This window comes from Artemia franciscana, chromosome 12 (genome assembly GCF_032884065.1).
Source record: "Artemia franciscana chromosome 12, ASM3288406v1, whole genome shotgun sequence".
NCBI classification, from domain to species: Eukaryota; Metazoa; Arthropoda; class Branchiopoda; order Anostraca; family Artemiidae; genus Artemia; species Artemia franciscana.
This window is the reverse complement of record NC_088874.1, coordinates 39,239,969-39,259,013: the sequence shown is the minus strand read 5'-3', so window position 1 is coordinate 39,259,013 and position 19,045 is coordinate 39,239,969.

The following is a 19,045-nucleotide window of genomic DNA, read 5'->3' as shown; positions in this document are numbered from 1 at the left end:
ATTTTTTTGTTTTAGAATGGGTCACTTTCTATCGAAGGAGTTGTCTTAGAAACTTCGAAAAGAGCTCATTCGATTGGGAATTGTAAGGGATAGTGCCCCTCTTAATAGTCAAAAGTGATTCGAGGGCAACTAATACCCCTCCCACGCCCACCATTTCCCCAACGCAATAATACAAATTTTGAGTTAGCCATTTTGTTTAACGTAGTTGAAAGGACCAGAAATTATGTTTTTGAGGATGAAAAACCCCTACAGCTCTCAAAGCGAGGATTGTAAGTTTTGCTCGGGGGCACATAAGGTTTATGTAGAAAGGCTGATCGTATAAACTTCGGAGGGGGATATTTGGATTGCTAATCAGAAGTCATAGTGCCCTTTTTAACATTCAGTTATCAGGGAGCGGATAACCCCCCGCCTCCCACACACACACACCTCGTATTTTCCTGAAATGCAACTGATCGAAACTATAGGGGGCCATTTGTTCTATTAGAAACATCGACAGGAGCTTATTCAATTGGAGATTGACAGGGCTATTCCCCTTTTTAATAGTTGAAAGTGAAAAGAGGGAAACTAAATCCCGTCTCATGCCCACCATTTCCCTACATACATTCAATCAAAATTTTGAAAGAGCCATTTTGTTAAACGTAGTTGAAAGTCTGCAAAATTATGTTGTTGCGGATGACAAAATCCCACAGTCCTCAGGGCAAGGACTGTAATTTTTCCCCTTGGGTATGTAAGGTATATCTATATAAAGGGTGATCGTATAAACTTCGGAGTGGGCTCATCGGATTAGTAATCAGATGTTCTAGTGCCTTTTATAAGATTCAGAGTGATCTGAGGATGGATAACCCCACACCCCGCATTTTTCGTAAATACATCTGATAGAAATTTTGAGATGGCCATATGATGTCTTAGAACCTTCGGAAAAGGCTCATTCGATTGGAAATTGAAAGAACTAGTGCCTTTTTTTATTAATAAAATGTGATTGGAGGGCAACTAACCCCCCTTGCACGCCCACCATTTCCCCAAACACATCTATCAAAATAGGACAGACATTTTTTTGAATGTTGTTGAAAGGTCCGGAAGTTATGTCCTTGAGGATGACAGCCCCTCAGTCGTCAAGACAAGGGTTGTAAGCTATGCCCAAGGGGGCATATAAGGTTTTTATAGAAAGATTGATCGTATAAACTTTGGGGGAGGCTCATTGGATCGGTAATTAGAATTTCTAGTGCCCTTTATAAGATTCAGAGTGATTGGAGGATGGATGCCCCCTCACCTCGTATTTTTCCAAAATGCATCTCATAGATATTTTGAGATGGTCATTTGTTGTAGAAACTTGGAAAAAGGCTCATTCGATTGGAAAATGAAGGGGCTAGTGCCTCTTTTAAGTGACTTGGAAGTAAATAACCCCCCTCCTCCGCCCACCACTTCCCCAGACATCCAATCAAATGCTGACATAGCCATTTTGTTTAGCGTAGTAGTTGAAAGATCCAGAAATTATGTCTTTTAGTATGACAGCCCTCAGGAAAAGGGTTGTAAGTTATGCCCTGGGGGTATATATAGAAAGGGTGACGGTATAAACTTTGAAGGAGGTTCATTAGATTGGTAATCAGAATTTCTACAGCCCTTTATTAGATTCAGAGTGATTGGACGATGGATATTTCCCCCCCCCCCACACACCCCCACAAACACTTTGTATTTTCTCGAAATGCATCTGATAAAAACTTTGAGATCACCAATAGTTGTAGAAACTTCGAAAAAGGCTCATTCGATTGGATATTGAAGGGGATAGTTTCCCTTTTAAGAGTCGAAAGGGATTGGACAGCAACTTATCCCCCTCTGACAACCACCAATTTCCCCAAGTACATCCTATCAAAATTTTGAGATAGCTATTTTATTCAGCGTAGTTCAAAAGTCCGGAAATAAGTTTGTTGAATATGACACCACCCCACGCCCATCAGGGTATGGGTTGTAAGTTTCGACCAGGGGGGTATATTAGGTTCTTATAGAGGATGGTCGCATAAACTTCGGAGGGGCTCATTGGACTGGTAATCAGAAGTTCTAGTACCTTTTATAAGATTTAGAGTGATGAGAGGTTTGATACTCCAGCCTCCGATCACTCGGAGATAAGTAAAAGCCCTTTTTACTTGTCGAAAATGATTGGAGGGGAACTAACCCCTCCTCTAAAGTCCACCATTTCCCCAAACACATCCAATCAAAATGCTTAGATTGCCATTTTGTTCAACTTGTTAATAGGTCCGGAAATTATGTCTGAGGATGACAACAACCCCACCCCCCTAGCCTTTTTGAGATTCAAAGTAATCGGAGGATGAATACCCTCTCCCCCCCCACGCCTCATACTTTCCTAAAATGCATCTGATAGCATTTCGTTTTTTTATTTAATATTATTGTTGATTGTCGTTTGTGTTTACTCCACTATCTTTTGATGTAAGTGGGTTATAAAGAAATAATATATTATTATTATAGTTATTTTGAATTAGCCATTTGTTGTCGTAGAAATTACAAAAAAGGCTCATTCGATTAGAAATTGAAATTACATTTTTTAAATGTCACAATTCATTGGAAGGCAACATGAACTCTTCCGATGCCCTTCAATTCTCAAAATACATTTAATCAAAAATTTTCGGTAGCCATTTTGTTAAGCATAGTTGATAGGTCTGGAAATTAAGTTTTTGGGGTGGATAACCCCTACAGCCCTCAGCGAAAGGGTTGCAAGCAATGCCCTTAGGGTATATAGTTTTCATGGAGAGGGTGGTCGTATAAACTCCAGAAGGAGCTCATTGGACTGAAAATCAGCCACCCCCTCCCTACATCGTATTGTCCACAAATGTTTTCGATAAAAATTTTAGATACCCATTTGTTATAAAAGAGTCCAAAAATCATATAATAAGACCTTTTGGATGGGAAGAATCTCCCATAATCTGGGGGTAAAGTATTCAAGTTATGACGAGGGGCATATAAAGTTTGTGTGGAAAGGGTGGTCGTATGAACTCTAGAAGAGGCTCATTGTGTTTAAAATGTATAGTTCTAGTTCGCTGATAAGAGTCAAACATTACGGAGAGCAACTAGCCCCCCTCCCTGAAATCCTTTTTTCCCATATCCGATTGAAATTTTAAGAGAGTTATTTTGTTAGGCATTGTTGAAAGGTCCAGTGATTATGTTTATGGGGATGTCAACCTCCCCGAGTCCTCAGGACAAGGTGTTTAAGTTTGGTAAATCAATAATTGTCTACACATAGTGTATGTTATTGAGAAAAGTATGCATGTTTGAACTTTGTCCAAGAAGACAAAGGGTTTCAGTGAATGTTGAGGGGAGTGTTGAACTAAACCAAAACACGTTATGTGTGTACAGATTGTCATAAGGATGCAAATATAATTTCAGTTCGTTTTGAATTCACCATACAAATTGATTGATTCACCATACCTATACTATTGATTCTCATAGAAAATAACTGAAAAGATGTAAAATATTATTTTTTCCATGAAAAAATGCTATGTCAATAAAAAATGAAAAGAAATTAATTTGAAAAACTGCAAAACAAGTTTTTCAAAGAAAAGTAAAGAGCCCCATTAAGCCAAGAATGAGTAGAAATAAAGCCAAATATTCCTCCAAGCGTAAAACTAACACAAATCACTATCAATATACAAATGAAACTCAAAGCGGTCAGAAATTACAATTAATAGCCGAGTCGAGCTCAAAACGAGCAAAAATTAACGTCAGTAAGGTATATGACTCCATACCTTCTCAATATCAGAACAAAATTTCTGCTTTACTGAAAAAAAAATGATTGTCAGTTTAATTGACATTTAGTGATAATTATTGTTTAAAGTTTTGATAATATCTATTTATGAAACTAAGAAAAGAGGAAACATTTAAAATGTGTTTTGTTTTCATTAAAGTACAAATTATGTTCTGGTCTTGAGAAGGTCTGGGGGTTATCAGCACTACTCACGTTAATTTTTGCTCATTTTGAGTTTGACTCAGGAATTGAGTTTTTTAAGTTAATAAATAAAATAGACCGATACTTTAGATCTAATTATAGAGCAATTAATTGGCAAAGCGATACTTTCAGTTTTTAGTTTTATAACTTACAGGAGTGGATTTACGCTACGGAGAAGAGCTCAAAGCCTGAAAACCCGGTTCGTTTTCACGTTTATCACTTCCGAAGAAAAATTATCATTGCGGAACTTATATGTCGAGTAATACACATTTTAACGGAGAAATTGCATCGCAATATTATATTCAGTTCAGGAAATGACGTAAGGGTATGTGTACTGCGATTTAGTTCTTTCATCTCTATGACTCTAAAGTAGTATCTTCAAATGGGTTGCAAATTGCTGAAAAAATATTATTGCGGAACATATATTTGGGGAAATATATTGTTTAATGCATTATCTTTAAGAAATAGATGGCGTCTCGAAGTGCAGCTCTACGACTGAAAGTTGAGCTGCCCAATTAATAAACAAGCTAATTTATTGTCAAAGTAAATATCGAATTTTTCAATGTTTAAACTTTTGGTTTAAATTTTAAACCAAGTGGTTCTTTTGAACCACTTGAAAAGAAGCATTTTCTGTTTTACAATGCATGGTTTTACAATCTTCTTAAAAAGAATTCAGTTTGATATAATTCCCTTACTTTATGTAATTCCTCTATTTAGCGTAAAGTAAGGTTTGAATATTAGTTGCTAATCGGCAGGAAAACTTGAAATTTTACTCTAATGCAGAAATTTATGATCAAATTTATTTGGCCAACTTTAAAGATAATACTCAGGATTCATTCCCCACACAAGGCGAATCAGATTCGCATTGTTAAAAGAGTATTTTTCTGAAAATTGACACAGTACTCTATTTTCCAGTGGGTAAAAATGATCCAGATTAGAAACTTTTTTTTTCTTTTAGGCTAAGAAATGCCCCTGTTTAAGAAGAAAAATATAAATCATATTAAAATATTTTAAGAAAATTGTAAACGTTATTGCTAGGAGAAAAAAAGGCTATAGTCAGCTAAAATCATTTTTTAGATTTCTCCCCCTGTCTCCCCTGATGAGGTGTCATTGTCACTCCCTTTCGAATATTACTTATAGTGCTCGTTTGTTTCTGTTACGTTTTCAAATGGTAGCATTCCTTGGGCTTGTTTACGGGCTTTATTTAGCGACTGGAGAGTCTGAAAACAAAAAAAATTGGTAGAAGGGAAAACTCCTATTTTTGTTATTGAAAAGATTTTTGTTTTAGATTTTTCTATAGGTTTTCAATTTAGGAAGGTTAATCTCACTAACCTGTGACGTTCACATGATTTTACTTCAAATAGGGATGCATTTCGAGATTTATTTAGTAATTTCAATCAGAAGTGCCTCGATTAAAGAAGTCCAGGATTTCTGGAGAATTAAGTTTCCCCTGCATATATTCCTGCCATTGAGCTTTTAAGTTGGCTGAATTATTAGAATAGTAAATAACCAGTAAGGGCAAGGTGGGAGGGTTTAAATGAATTTGAAGATAGAAGGGGAGAAAATAATGAAAATTTATTTCAATTAAGAAGGTTCCAGGAATTGGTTAGGATTCCAGAAGTACTAAATGAGGTGTATTTTATCGAAATCTTCCATTGCTAGCTAACTTGCCACTCATTTTGATTGCAAAACACAAGAGACATTTGTATCAAGGGAGTCTAGCCAGAAATTATTCTGGAGGTTTAAAATATTTCCCAGAAATTTGTAATTTTTGTTTTGTTTTAGACAGTAATATAAATTCTTTAGAATGTAGGGGGACATGCAAAATGACCTTTCAAAGATCTTTCAGTGGGAAACTACTTTTTTTGTTAAATTGTTTTAAGAAAATATGTTTTTCAAAAAAAAAAATTTTCTTCTGAATTTCGAGGAAGGCGGTGAAGGGGGAAATTCAGAGGTCAGCCATTCAAATATTTGTAAATATAGATATGTATTAGTTTTTATGGTACATGGAATTTACCAAGTGACATATAGTGATCGCAATTTCTGTCCGTCGATCTGTGTTGGTCCCAGTTTTGCTTGTTTAGGCCCTTCCAGATAAGCTAGGACGATAAAAGTTGGCAGGTGTATCAGGGATCAGACCAGATTAAATTAAAAATAATCACTTCTCCGATTCCACCATCTGGAGGGGGGAGTGAAGGGACGGTTAATTGGGAAAAATTAAAAAAAAAATGAGGTATTTTCAACTTACAAATGGGTAATCAGATCTTAATGAAAATTAAAATTTAGAAGGTTTTCGCGTCTTAGAGCTCTCATCTTCATTCCCAACCGGATCTGGTGACATTCGGGGTAGTTGGAGGGGAAAACCGGAAATCTTGGAAAACGCTTAGAGTGGAGAGATCAGGATGAAACTTAGTGGGAAGAATAAGCACAAGCTCTAGATACGTGATTGACATAACCGGAACGGATCCGCTCTCTTTGGGGGAGTTTGAGGGGGGGTGTATTTTGATTAATTCGGAAAAATTTGAAAAATGAGGTATCTTTAACTTACGAATGGGTGACCGGATATTAATGAAATTTAAAAGGATCTTGTAACTTGGAGCTCTTATACGACCCGGTCGGGATTTAGTTCCGACCGGTTCCGGGGGTATAATTTGGAAAATTAGAAAAAATGAGGTATTTTTAACTCACGAACGGGCGATCGGATCTTAATGAAATTTGATATTTAGAAGAACCTCGAGCCTCAGATATCTCTTTGAAATCTTGAACGGATCCGGTGAGATTGGTGGGAGTCGGAGGGGGAAACTGGAAATTTTGGAAAACACTTAGAGTGTAGAGATCAGGATGAAACTTGGTGGGAAGAATAAGCACTAGTCCTAGATGCGTGATTGACATAATCGGACTGGAACTGTTCTTTTTGAGGTTTTTTTGGGGGGGGTATAATTTAGTAATTCGGAAAAACTAGAAAAAATTAGGTATTTTTAACTTACAAATGGGTTATCGGATCTTAATGAAATTTGATATTTAGAAGGACATCGTTTCTCAAATTTTTATTTCAAATCTCGACCGGATCGGGTGACATTGGGGGGAGTTGGAGGGGGAAACCGGAAAAGTTTGGAAAACGCTTAGAGTGGAAAGATTAGGATGAAACTTGGTGAGAAGAATAAACCCAAGTCCTAGATACATGATTGAGATTATTGGATCCGATCTGCTCTCTTTGTGCTTCTGGACTTGCTAGGTCGATGAAATTGGTAGGCGATTCAGGGACCTGCATAAATTGACTTGATAACAATCATTTTGTCGATTCGACCATATGAAAAGGGGGGGCTGTAGGGAGGGGAAATCGTGAAAATTGAGGTATGTTTATCTTACGAATTGGGTGATCAGATCTTAATAAAACTTTATGTATAGAAAGATCCCATGTCCCAGATGTTACATTTTCAATTCGGATCGTATTCAGGGTAGAGGGGGGAAAACGGAAATCTTAGAGTGGAGAGATTGGGATGAAACTTGATGGGAAAAATAAGCACAAGGTCTAGCTAATTGATTGACATGAACGGACCATATCCACTCTCTTTGGGGGAGGGGGGATTTCCAGTACTTTGGCGAGTTCGGTGCTTCTGGACCTCCCAGGGCGATGCAAATTGGTAGGCTTGTCAGGGACCTGCACAAATTGATTTGATAACAGTTGTTTCCCCAATTTGACCATGTTGGGGGCGGGTAGGAGAAAAATGGAAGTATGGTTATCTAACGAATGGGTGATCGGATCTTAATTAAACTTGATTTGTAGAAAGATCTTATGTCTCAGATGCTCCATTTCCAATTCGGATTGGATCTGAGGACAGAGGGAGGTGTACGAGAGGAAATAGAAATCTTGGAAAACGCTTAGAGTGGAAAGATCGGGATGAAACTTGATTGGAAAAATAATCATAACTTCTAGATATGTGATTGACATAACCGGACCAGATCTGCACTCTTTGGGGGAGTTCGGGGAATTTCTAGTGCTTTGGTGAATTTGAGAATAAGCAAAAGTTATAGATATGTGATTGACATATTCGGACCGGATCCGATCTCCCTGGGAGAGTTGGAGGGATTTCTAGTGCTTTGGTGAGTTCAGTGCTTCATTACGTGCTAGGAGAATGAAATCGATAACTCTAGTACCGAGTCTAATGTTAGGTTCTGACTTTGTCACATGTGCCATCTGAGCTCTAGGCTCTTACTGTGTTTAGTTATTGAATAAGTTTTATATGAAAAGACTTGGTCAAGTTTGCTGGTTCTTACACAGGTAGCTTCATAAGGATCGCCTTGTAGCTTAAGGGTTAGCTAAAAAAAAAATGAGGATTCATTAAATTGGAAATTTGATGAGTTGGGAGTGATTACTTTTTTATTAATGGAGTATTTTATTAACTATTAAATTTGAAAAAATTCTTTCGGTTGGAATATTTTATCCCACAGCAACGAAAGTTTCAGTTCCTTTCTTTTTAATTTTTTAGGAGAGCAATTTGTAATATACCTCTATCCATAGTTCAAGAAATCCAATATTGGATTTTTCCCCAAAATCCTAGAAAGAGTTTTTGTACTTTCATAAGTTAAAAAATTTTCATCTTATGGAAATTTAAACATTGAATTCCAGAACAAAACACTAATTTGCAGATTTAAAATGCTTGATTGAGTAATTGTTATGTACTTTAAAGCCCTTTCTGGATTGCAGATTCGTTTAACAGTAGTTTATGCTCTTCCAAAATATGATGAATTCAAGTTTTCCTTTTTGATTTCTGTATGATAATTAACAATTCCTATAGGCAGGGTACAATACCTATAGGGGTACAATAAAACAAAATATTGAAAATTTACCTGATCTAGGCCCATTACTGTATATGTTCAATATTGAAATTGATGGAATAGCTCCAGTGGGGAAAAACATGAAATATAAGTCGTTTTTTTCCTATAAACTGTCGACAAAGTAATATTACTTAAAGAGACAAATTGCCTACTATCGTCAAACATGCTATCAAGGTAAACACATTTACCCTTTTTGTTCAGTTTTTTGACAAGCTTAAGAATCTTAAATGTTGTTTCAAGACCTCTGGTAGGGTGTCCAAAGTACTGATTGACAGGTTCTCTTTTCTAACGCACGTAGTGAGAGTCAATTCAAGTTTTGTTGCACTCTCATTTTGATCTTTGACTGATAACTAGTGTTTTGCCTAAATTTTCTAATTCCTAACACAGCTCTATCTTGACAGGTCTTCAGAACTTTCTACATTAGCATGTTCTCATCATTCTCATCTTGGTTGGAAAGGGCTGGAATCATACCTCGTCATTTTTTAACAAAATGAGAAAAATTTTAAAGATAACAGGCGATTCGAGAACTTCTGTGGAATCATACTTTTGAAAAATAGGCCTTTAATCAAATAAACGTTATCTGGAGCAGATTTGGCAAAGTTGGTTTGTTCATAAAAGAGGCAGCTCCATATAGCTGGTCAGGTACATGTAATATATTTTTAAACCAGTCACTCTGTGTAGGATGTCTAATCAAAGAAACCGTGGAGGGATCATTAAGTTGGAAATAAGAAATTTAAAAATTTGGAAGTGATGGGAGGCCGAACAGCCCTTTTTTTTGCTACCTTACCCGTTTTTAACCCTTGAAGACATTTTTGAACCGTTTAATTTTATCTATGTTACTGAACAAAGTATTTACAGCATACATTACAACATAATGCTCTTTTGGGCTTGTCAAGAGCATGACGGAAGGCTGTCCAAAGTCTAGTAAACGTGAAAAAAAAATATACCCTCATTCAAATTTCATTATACTCTCATTCAAAACTTGATTCAATCTAAATATCAATATTCAACCCATCAACTAACAGTAGTCCCTCAATTACATAAAAAAAATAAAAATAAACCACATAATACCAATCCATCATCATTCTTCATCTCCAAGAAAAATCTATATAGCTTAGTATGTGTTTATAATTTTTCTTTTTTTACATTTTAAACACTATAATTATCTAAAGGCTTTTCTTTTTAGCTGCCTCGAAAAATTAAAAAATGCCTCATAATTGGAAGAATATTTTTGTTGTAATTTTGTTGAAAAATATATTTTCTTTGAATAATTGAACAAAAAAGTAAAATTTCCCGCTGCAAGATTTTTAAAAGGTCATTCTGCATCTCCCCCTAGATTCTCAAGAATTTATATTACTGTCTAAAACAAAACAAAAATGGCAAGTTTCTGGGAAATATTTTGAACCTCAAGAATAATCTCAGGCTAGACTCCCTTGATAGAAATGTTTCTTGTGTTTGAGTTTTACAATCAAAATGAGTGGCAAGTTAGCTAGTAATGGAAGATTCCGATAAAATACACCTCATGTAGTATTTCTGAAATCCTAAGAAATTCCTCGAACCTCCTTAATTGAAATAAATTTTCATTATTTTCTCCCCTTCTATCTTCAAATTCATTTAAACCCTCCCGCCTTGTCCTTACTGGTTCATTACTATTCTAATAATTCAGCCAACTTAAAAACTCAATGGCAGGAATATAAGCAGGGGAGACTTACCTCTCCAGAAATCCTGGAATTTTTTAATGGAGGCACTTCTGATTGAAATTACTAAATAAATCTCGAAATGCATCCCTATTTGAAATAAAATCATGTGTACGTCCCAGGTTAGTGAGATTAACCTTCCTAAATTGAAAACCTATAGAAAAATCTAAAATAAAAATCTTTTAAATAACACAAACAGGAGTTTTCACTTCTACCATTTTTTTTTTGTTGTTTTCAGGCTCTCCAGTCGCTAAATAAATCCCTTAAGCAAGCCCAAGGACTACTACCATTTGAAAACGTAACACAAACAAATGAGCAGTATAAGTAATATTCTAAAGGGAGTGACAATGACACCTCATTACGGGAGGCAGGGGAAAGAATATAAAAAATTATTTTAGCTGACCTATAGCCTTTTTTTCCTAGAAGTAACCTTTACATTTTTCTTAAAATATTGTAATATAATTTATAGTTTTCTTCTTAAACAGGGGCATTTCTTAGGCTAAAAGAAAAAAAAGTTTCTAATCTGGATCATTTTTACCAACTGGAATAGAGTACTGTGTCAATATTCAGAAAAATACTCTTTTAACAAGGCATTTATATATTGAATCCTGAATGTTATCTTTAAAATTGGCCAAAAAAATTTGATCATAAATTTCTGCATTAGAGTAATGTTTCAAGTTTTCCTGCCAAATAGCAACTAATATTCGAACCTTACTTTACGCTAAATAGAGGAATTATATACAGTAAGGGAATTATATCAAACTGGATTCTTTTTTAAGGGGATTGTAAAACCTTGCATTGTAAAACAGAAAATACTTCTTTTGCACTCACTGGAACTGAGTGCATAAGAACTATTTGGTTTAAAATTTAAACCAAAAGTTTAAACATTGAAAAATTCGATGTTTACTTTGACAATAAAGTAGCTTGTTTACTAATCGGGCAGCTCAACTTTCAGTCCTAGAGCTGCACTTCGAGACGCCATCTATTTCTTAAAGATAATGCATTAAACAATATATTTCTCCAAATACATGATCCGCAATAATATTTTTTCAGCAATTTGTAACCCATTTGAAGATACTACTTTAGAGTCATAGAGATGAAAGAACTAAATCGCAGTACACATACCCTTACGTCATTTCCTGAACTGAATATAATATTGCGATGCAATTTCTCCGTTAAAATGTGTATTCCTCGACATATAAGTTCCGCAATGATAATTTTTCTTCGGAAGTGATGAATTTGAAAACGAACCGGGTTTTCAGGCTTTGAGCTCTTTTCCGTAGCGTAAATCCACTCCTCTAAGTTATAAAACTAAAAACTGAAAGTATCGCTTTGCCAATTAATTGCTCTATAATTATATCTAAAGTATCGGTCTATTTTATTTATTAACTTAAAAAACTCAATTCCTGAGTCAAACTTAAAATGAGCAAAAATTAACGTGAGTAGTGCTGATAACCCCCCGACCTTCTCAAGACCAGAACATAATTTGTACTTTATTGAAAACAAAACACATTTTAAATATTTCCTCTTTTCTTAGTTTCATAAATAGATATTATCAAAACTTTAAGCAATAATTATCACTAAATGTCAATTAAACTGACAATCAACACTCATTTTTTTTCAGTAAAACAGAAATTATGTTCTGATATTGAGAAGGCATGGAGTCATAAACCTTACTCACGTTAATTTTTGCTCGTTTTGAGCTTGACTCGGCTATTAATTGTAATTTCTGACCGCTTTGAGTTTCATTTGTATATTGATAGTGATTTGTGTTAGTTTTATGCTTGGAGGAATATTTGGCTTTATTTCTGCTCATTCTTGGCTTAACGGGGCTCTTTACTTTTCTTTAAAAAACTTGTTTTTTTTGGGTAGCTATTTGTATGGTGAATTCAAAACGAACTGAAATTATAGTTGCATCCTTAAGACAATCTGTACACACATAACGTGTTTTAATTTAGTTCAACACTCCCCTCAACATTCTCTGAAAGACTCACCTGAATACCCTTTGTCTTCTTGGACAAAGTTCAAACATGCATACCTTTCTCAATAACATATATTATGCGTAAACAATTAATGATTTACCAAACTTAAAGACCTTGTCCTGGGTTGGACTCCGGGGAGGAGGCCTAGTTGCACTCCTATTTTTGGTTGATTAAAAAGGCAACCAGAACTTTTTTTACGCACGTTTTCATTTGTAATAAATATACGTAACTTACGAATTAACTTAAGTAACGAATTTCTATATTTGTATATTTTTATTGCGTATATGAGGGGGTCCGTAGAATAAATAGTTGAAATTACTAAGAAATGCTTTAGCGTAAAGAATGAGGTATTGTTCAGGAGACGAACCCCCTTATATACGTAATAATTTCTGATTGTCTTAGGTTCAAATGCTGCTCGTACTGCCACCTGAAAAACTTTTTTTTATTTATTCTCTCATTGTTTTTTTTTTAATAATGCAAAAAAATCCTGTGGCCCCTTCATGGAAATTTTCTTCCCTTATCATAAATTCCTCCACGAAAAGATCCTTCCCCGACCCCCTTTAGCGGGAAAAAGTATCCCTGAAAATGTCTGTACACGTCCCAATAATCATTACTATATGTAAACAATGGTCAAAGTTCGTAACTTGCAGCCCCTCCCTCGGGGACTGTGGGGGATTAAGTCGTCCCGAAAGACATAATTATTAGGTTTTTTTACTATGCTGAAAAAATAGCTATCTCGATATTTTGATCCAATGACTTTGGGGAAAAAATGAGCGTTGGAGGGGGCCTTGGTGCCCTTCAATTTTTTGATCACTTACAAAGGGCACTATTACTTTTAATTTCCGTTAGAATGAGCCCTCTTATGACATTATAGGACCATTGGGTCAACACGATCACCTCAGAAAAAAAAAAATAAATAAAAAACACACGTCCATAATCTGTCTTCTGGGAAAAAATACAAAATTCCACATTTTATAGATATGATTTTGAAACTTCTACAGTAGGGTTTTCTGATACGCTGAATCAGATGGTGTGATTTTCGTTAAGATACTTTGACTTTTAGGGAGTGTTTACCCCTATTTTCTAAAATAAGGCAAATTTTCTCAGGCTCATAACTTTTGATGGGTAGAACTAAACTTGATGAAACTTATATATTTAGAATCAGCGTAAAAATGTAATTCTTTTGAAGTAACCATTGGTATCAAAATTCCGTTTTTTAGAGTTTCGGTTAATACTGAGCTGGGTCGGTTACTGCAGTTCGTTACCACGAATTGTTCGATTCGGGTGAGTTCTGCCTACATAGTATTTACCACAGTTGCATGGTATTTGATAGATAACTCATTAGCGATTGTGAAATCATCATCCCTGAAATCATTGATTGACGCCTTGCCATAATTATAAGTTAAATGTCCCTTTGTGTCCCTACAACTTTGCTCGTTTTCATTCGCAATAATCTTTCATGTTTAAGGGAGAAAGTCGTCCATTCGGGTATTTTAACGCCCAAACTTACATAGAGGACCAAATATTAATTTTGTCCTCTAAATTTTGGGTCAGTTTTAAGTTTAAGTTCTTTTTTTTTATTTCTTTTATCTCAAATCGATTGAATTCCTTTTTTCTTTTCTAGGTTTAAAATTAAAAGGCTGAGCAGTAAATTTCGAAAATTTATGTGTAAGTTTATGCTGTTGCCGTCTTTTTTTGTAATAGCGTTCATTTTTACATAGAAAGTCGTTGCAAGAGATCAGCCTTCTTGTAATTGGTAAGTTTACATAAAAATCAAGGATTTTCAACCTTAAGTTCATTTAATTCTCAGTAGAATTTTTATTTTTGCTTTTTTCTCTCCCTTTTTCATATTTTTAAATAAATTGAACCCTTTACATTTTGACTCTTGTTATTATTTATTTTGTTTTTTGCTCATCCCTCGCTAAACGAATTTACTGCTCATCCAAGCTCTTCTGCTTCTTCCATGGCCTCTGCTCCTCAGCTGAGGAACCGCTTCTTGAGTCAACAAGTGAACAAAAAAAAATTCGACATTTTATTTTCCCTCTTTCTTAATAAAAGTCGATCTTGCTCAAAATCATGTCCTGGAATTATTTTTTTATGGTAGAAAAAGAAGTACCGCATCTTTGCGCTTATTTATCTGTACTGCTATATTAACTGTATAATAATTAAAAAATATATAAAATAGACCAATGCTTCAGACATCACTTTCAGTTCAAGTTAGATAACTTAGAGGGGTGGATTTATGCTAAGGAAAAGAGTTCAAAGCTGAAAAATCCGGTATATTTTCATGTTCCCACATGGCTCTCAAAGAAAAACTATTATTGCGGAACATATATTTTGAGAAATATATTGTTCAACGAAGAAATTACATCCATCACTATCACATCCATTTCAAGAACTTGCAGAAGTGTATATATGCTACCATTTAGTCTTTTCATCTCTTAGACTTCAAAATAGTATCTTCAAATGATCAGAAATAAAGGAAAAATTCTTGTGTGGGCGGGACATACTTTATGATATGAAACATTCTGGAAATTTTAATTATATTTGATAGCACAGAGGGGCTCCCACATTTCCCTCCTAAAAAACTTTACATAATCAATGTCTTGAACAATTTAAAAAATAGCAACTAAGTCCTCCAACGATTTTTCCGAAGTTCTCAAGATTTTTTTTCGAAATCCTATGCGTTTGAACTTTGCATTTAGGTAGAATTTATGTCTCCACATTGAAAGCTCAGAAGGCTCGTCTGACATCTTTTTTTATATAAATGTGAGTATTTGAGCACTGAAGAAGAAAACTTATTAGATAACTATAGTCAGCACAGTTAGATAAGAGTAAGAAGTAGCTTGTCATTCTAGCTAAATGATTAGTGCGCCTGCGATTACTCTCTGAGGGATTTGGCCGCTTAGAAAATTTATCTTCAAATTACTCTCCACAGAAAAGCTGTAATGTCACTTCATGGGGGCAACTATTTCAAATTTCTGGAACATAGACAATCAAATGAAACATTGTTAGCGTTACCTCTACAATTGCGAATGGTTGAGTTCCTCCATTTTACCTAAATGTGCAAAACGGTCACTTCAAGTTCACCCACAAGAAAAGAAATTTTCAGCCCTCCTTAGAAAATGCTATTCTGAAAAAATATGGCACTTTGGCTGCGTAAAAATTTTTTCAGGCCTCCCCCACCCTCTTCCCCTAAAAAATATGGTCAAACTGAAAAATGATTTCTTTCCACTATAAAAGTCCTATGAGTAACAGTGATTCACTCTATTCTAAATATTTTCTATCTTTCACAGAAAATAATTAATCTAGAGTAGGTTACACTTACTTTATTTAGGTAATATTACCTAAATTACTTATATTACTTAATATTAATAAATACCAAATACTTAATATTTAAATATTTTAAATATTTCATACAGGTTAAATCTTTGAATTCGGACAAATGAGGTATTTTTAACTTTCGAGCGGGTGACTAGATCTTAATGAAATTTAATATTTAGAAGGATCTTGTGCTTTAAAGCTCCAATTTTAAATTCTGACCAGATCCTGTGACATTAGGGGGAGTTGGAAGGGGAAATCAGAATTCTTGGAAAATGTGAAAATTGGGGTATTTTTATCTTACGAATAGGTGATCGCATCTTAATGAAACTTGATATATGTAAAAGAATCTTATGTCTCAGATGCTCCATTTTCGACTCGAGTTGGATCCGGGGACATAGAGGATTGGAGGAGGGGAACGGAAATCTTGGAAAAAGCTTAGAGTGGAGAGATCGGGATGAAACTTGATGGGAATAATAAGCACAAGTTCTAGATACGTGGTTGACATAATTGGAACGGATCCGTTCTCTTTGGAGGAGCTGAGGGATGTTAATTTGGAAAAATTAGAAAAATTGAGGTATTTTTAACTTAAGAACGGGGGATCGGATCTTAATGAAATTTGATATTTAGAAGGAATTCATGTCTCAGAGCTCTTATTTTACATCCCAACTAGATCTGTTGACATTGGGGGAGTTGGATGGGGAAATTGGAAATCTTGGAAAACGCTTAGAGTGGAGGAATCGGGATGAAGCTTGGTGGATAGAATAAGTAAATGTCCTTGATACGTGATTGACGTAACCGTACTGGATTCGCTCTCTTTGGAAGATTTGGGGGGAGGGGTTCAGTGATTTGGCGAGTTTGGTGCTTCTGGACGTGCTAGGACGATGAAAATTGGTTGACGTGTCTAGGAGCTGCACAAATTGACTTGATAAAGTCGTTTTCCCAGATTCGACCATCTGGGGGGCAAAAGGGAGAGGAAAAATTAGAAAAAATTAAGTGTTTATAACTTGCGAGTAGGTGATCGGATCTTAATGAATTTAGATATCTAGAAGGACATCGTAACTCAGAGCTCTTATTTTAATTCCTGACCGGCATTAAGCCTCTCATTTTCCTTTTAAATCAATCTAACAGCCTAACATCTCTAACAGCCGAGATTTTCATGCTTAGTATGCCTCATAAATTTCAAACCAATGAAAAATTGAATCATGGTAAACCTTATGCTGAAAATCTGCGATGAGTGTTAGAGAAGAGAGAGAAGTCAGAAAAGAAGGTGTCAGCACGCCATAAGTTGAACAGCTTATGAATCTTATACGTTGTTTCAAGACCACTGGTAGGGTGTCCATGCTGCTGATCGGCAGGTTCTCTTTTATAACGCACGTAATGGAGGCCAATTCAAGTTTTGCTGCGCCCTCTTTTTGAAGCTCTTTAATATGAATAATGCTTGATGTAGTAGAAGGATCCTATTCTGATAACTAGTGCTTTGCCTAAATTTTCAGAGGCCTAACAACACTTTATCTTGACAGGTTCACATATCTTAATACGGTAGCAATTTCTTATACATCTATGGAATCATTCTTTCGAAAACCAGGGCTCTAATCAAATAAATGTTATCAAATAAATAAATGGTATGTGGAGTGGTTTTTAACCCTTGAAGACATCTGATCGGAATTTTAAGGTAGCTGTTTAATTTAAAAATTGTACAAAAATCAAATTAATTTGCTTCCTACGATGGCATTAATCCCAAAGCTCTTGAGAAACGGGTCGCAAATAAAATAACTTTTTAACCATGGTCATTTTGTGTTTTGTTAAGAGAAAAGGTTTGGACTTGACTGCTCTCGTTTAACTTTGTGATGTTTACCATTTTGAACCGTTTATGTTCATCCATTTTACTGAACAAAGTATTTACAGCATACATACAACAGAACACCCTTATGGGCTTGTCAAGAGCCAGACAGAAGGCTGTCCAAAGGGCAGTCAATCTCTTTTTGTGAAAAAATAAATTTACCCTCATTCGAAACTTGATTCAATTAAAATTTCATTATTTAACCCATCAACTATCAGTAGTTCCTCAATTACTATAAAATAAAAATAAACCACATAATACCAATCCATCATCAATCTCCAAATCCAAGAAAAGTATTTATAGCTTAATATGTGTTTATAATTTTTCTTATTTTACATTTTAAACACTATCATCATTTAAGGCCTTTTCTTTGTAGCTGCCCCCCCAACAAAAATAAAATAAAAAGATCATCATCTTTGCCAGATAAAACATTTTTGAACGGTTTCAATAATGTGGCTTATGTGAAAAATTATTTTGTTTTTGAAATTTTTGGGTTTTTTTCATCTGACTGTAAACTGCCTCATTTTCTTCTTGCTCTACGTTTTGTCATATTGTCAATGTAGAAGTTTCTTAAATTGAAATTGTTGGAACACTAATAAGGTAAAATACTATGCAAAATATCGTACAGAAATGTAGGTTTCTGAATCTTTATTTGAAGAAAAAGTTGTATTGGAAATCTAATAGCCCCATCCCCCTTTTCCCCCTGATAATTGATCGAGGGATGTACCTTTTAAGATATTACAATCATTCTCAAAGGGTTAATAGGTAATATGGAAAAGAGGATAGTGACAGATATCCGAAGCACTTTTAATACTTCTTTTCCTTAATAGCAGACTCACTTTTAAGATTAATAATGTTTTTAGTAATGTAGTAATACTTTAGTTTCTTTGCATATTACCTTGACATTTCTGTTCGGACAGAGTCTTTTTTGGTTAACCAACCTTTTATTGTTTGAATTACTTAGTTCAGGAATACCAAGTGATATTAGATATGATGTAGCCATCCAAATGTCTGTCAACGACAAGAAATAAAAAGAACGAAAATGAAAATGATAAGAAAAGATAAAAAGAACTATAAAAAAATAATGGACATGACGTTTATAGTGTTTTTTCAGGGTTTGGTAAATGGAAAAAATATTTTTTAAATCCTTGCAAATAATCCACTCCCTCGTTCCCAAGATAATTTCTGCCAAAATTCAAAAAGAGATGTCAATTTGTGACGTAAGCACGATATCCACTCTTGAATTTGTCAATTTTAGCGAAAACCACTTTTGCGTCCTATAAGTTGTTTATTTATTAAAATAATTTGATACATATTACGTGATCAAATTTAAATTAACTAACAATAAAAATGGCCACCGGGCCTGACAAAGAACATAAGAATTATCAAAGCTTTTTTATGAAGTTAC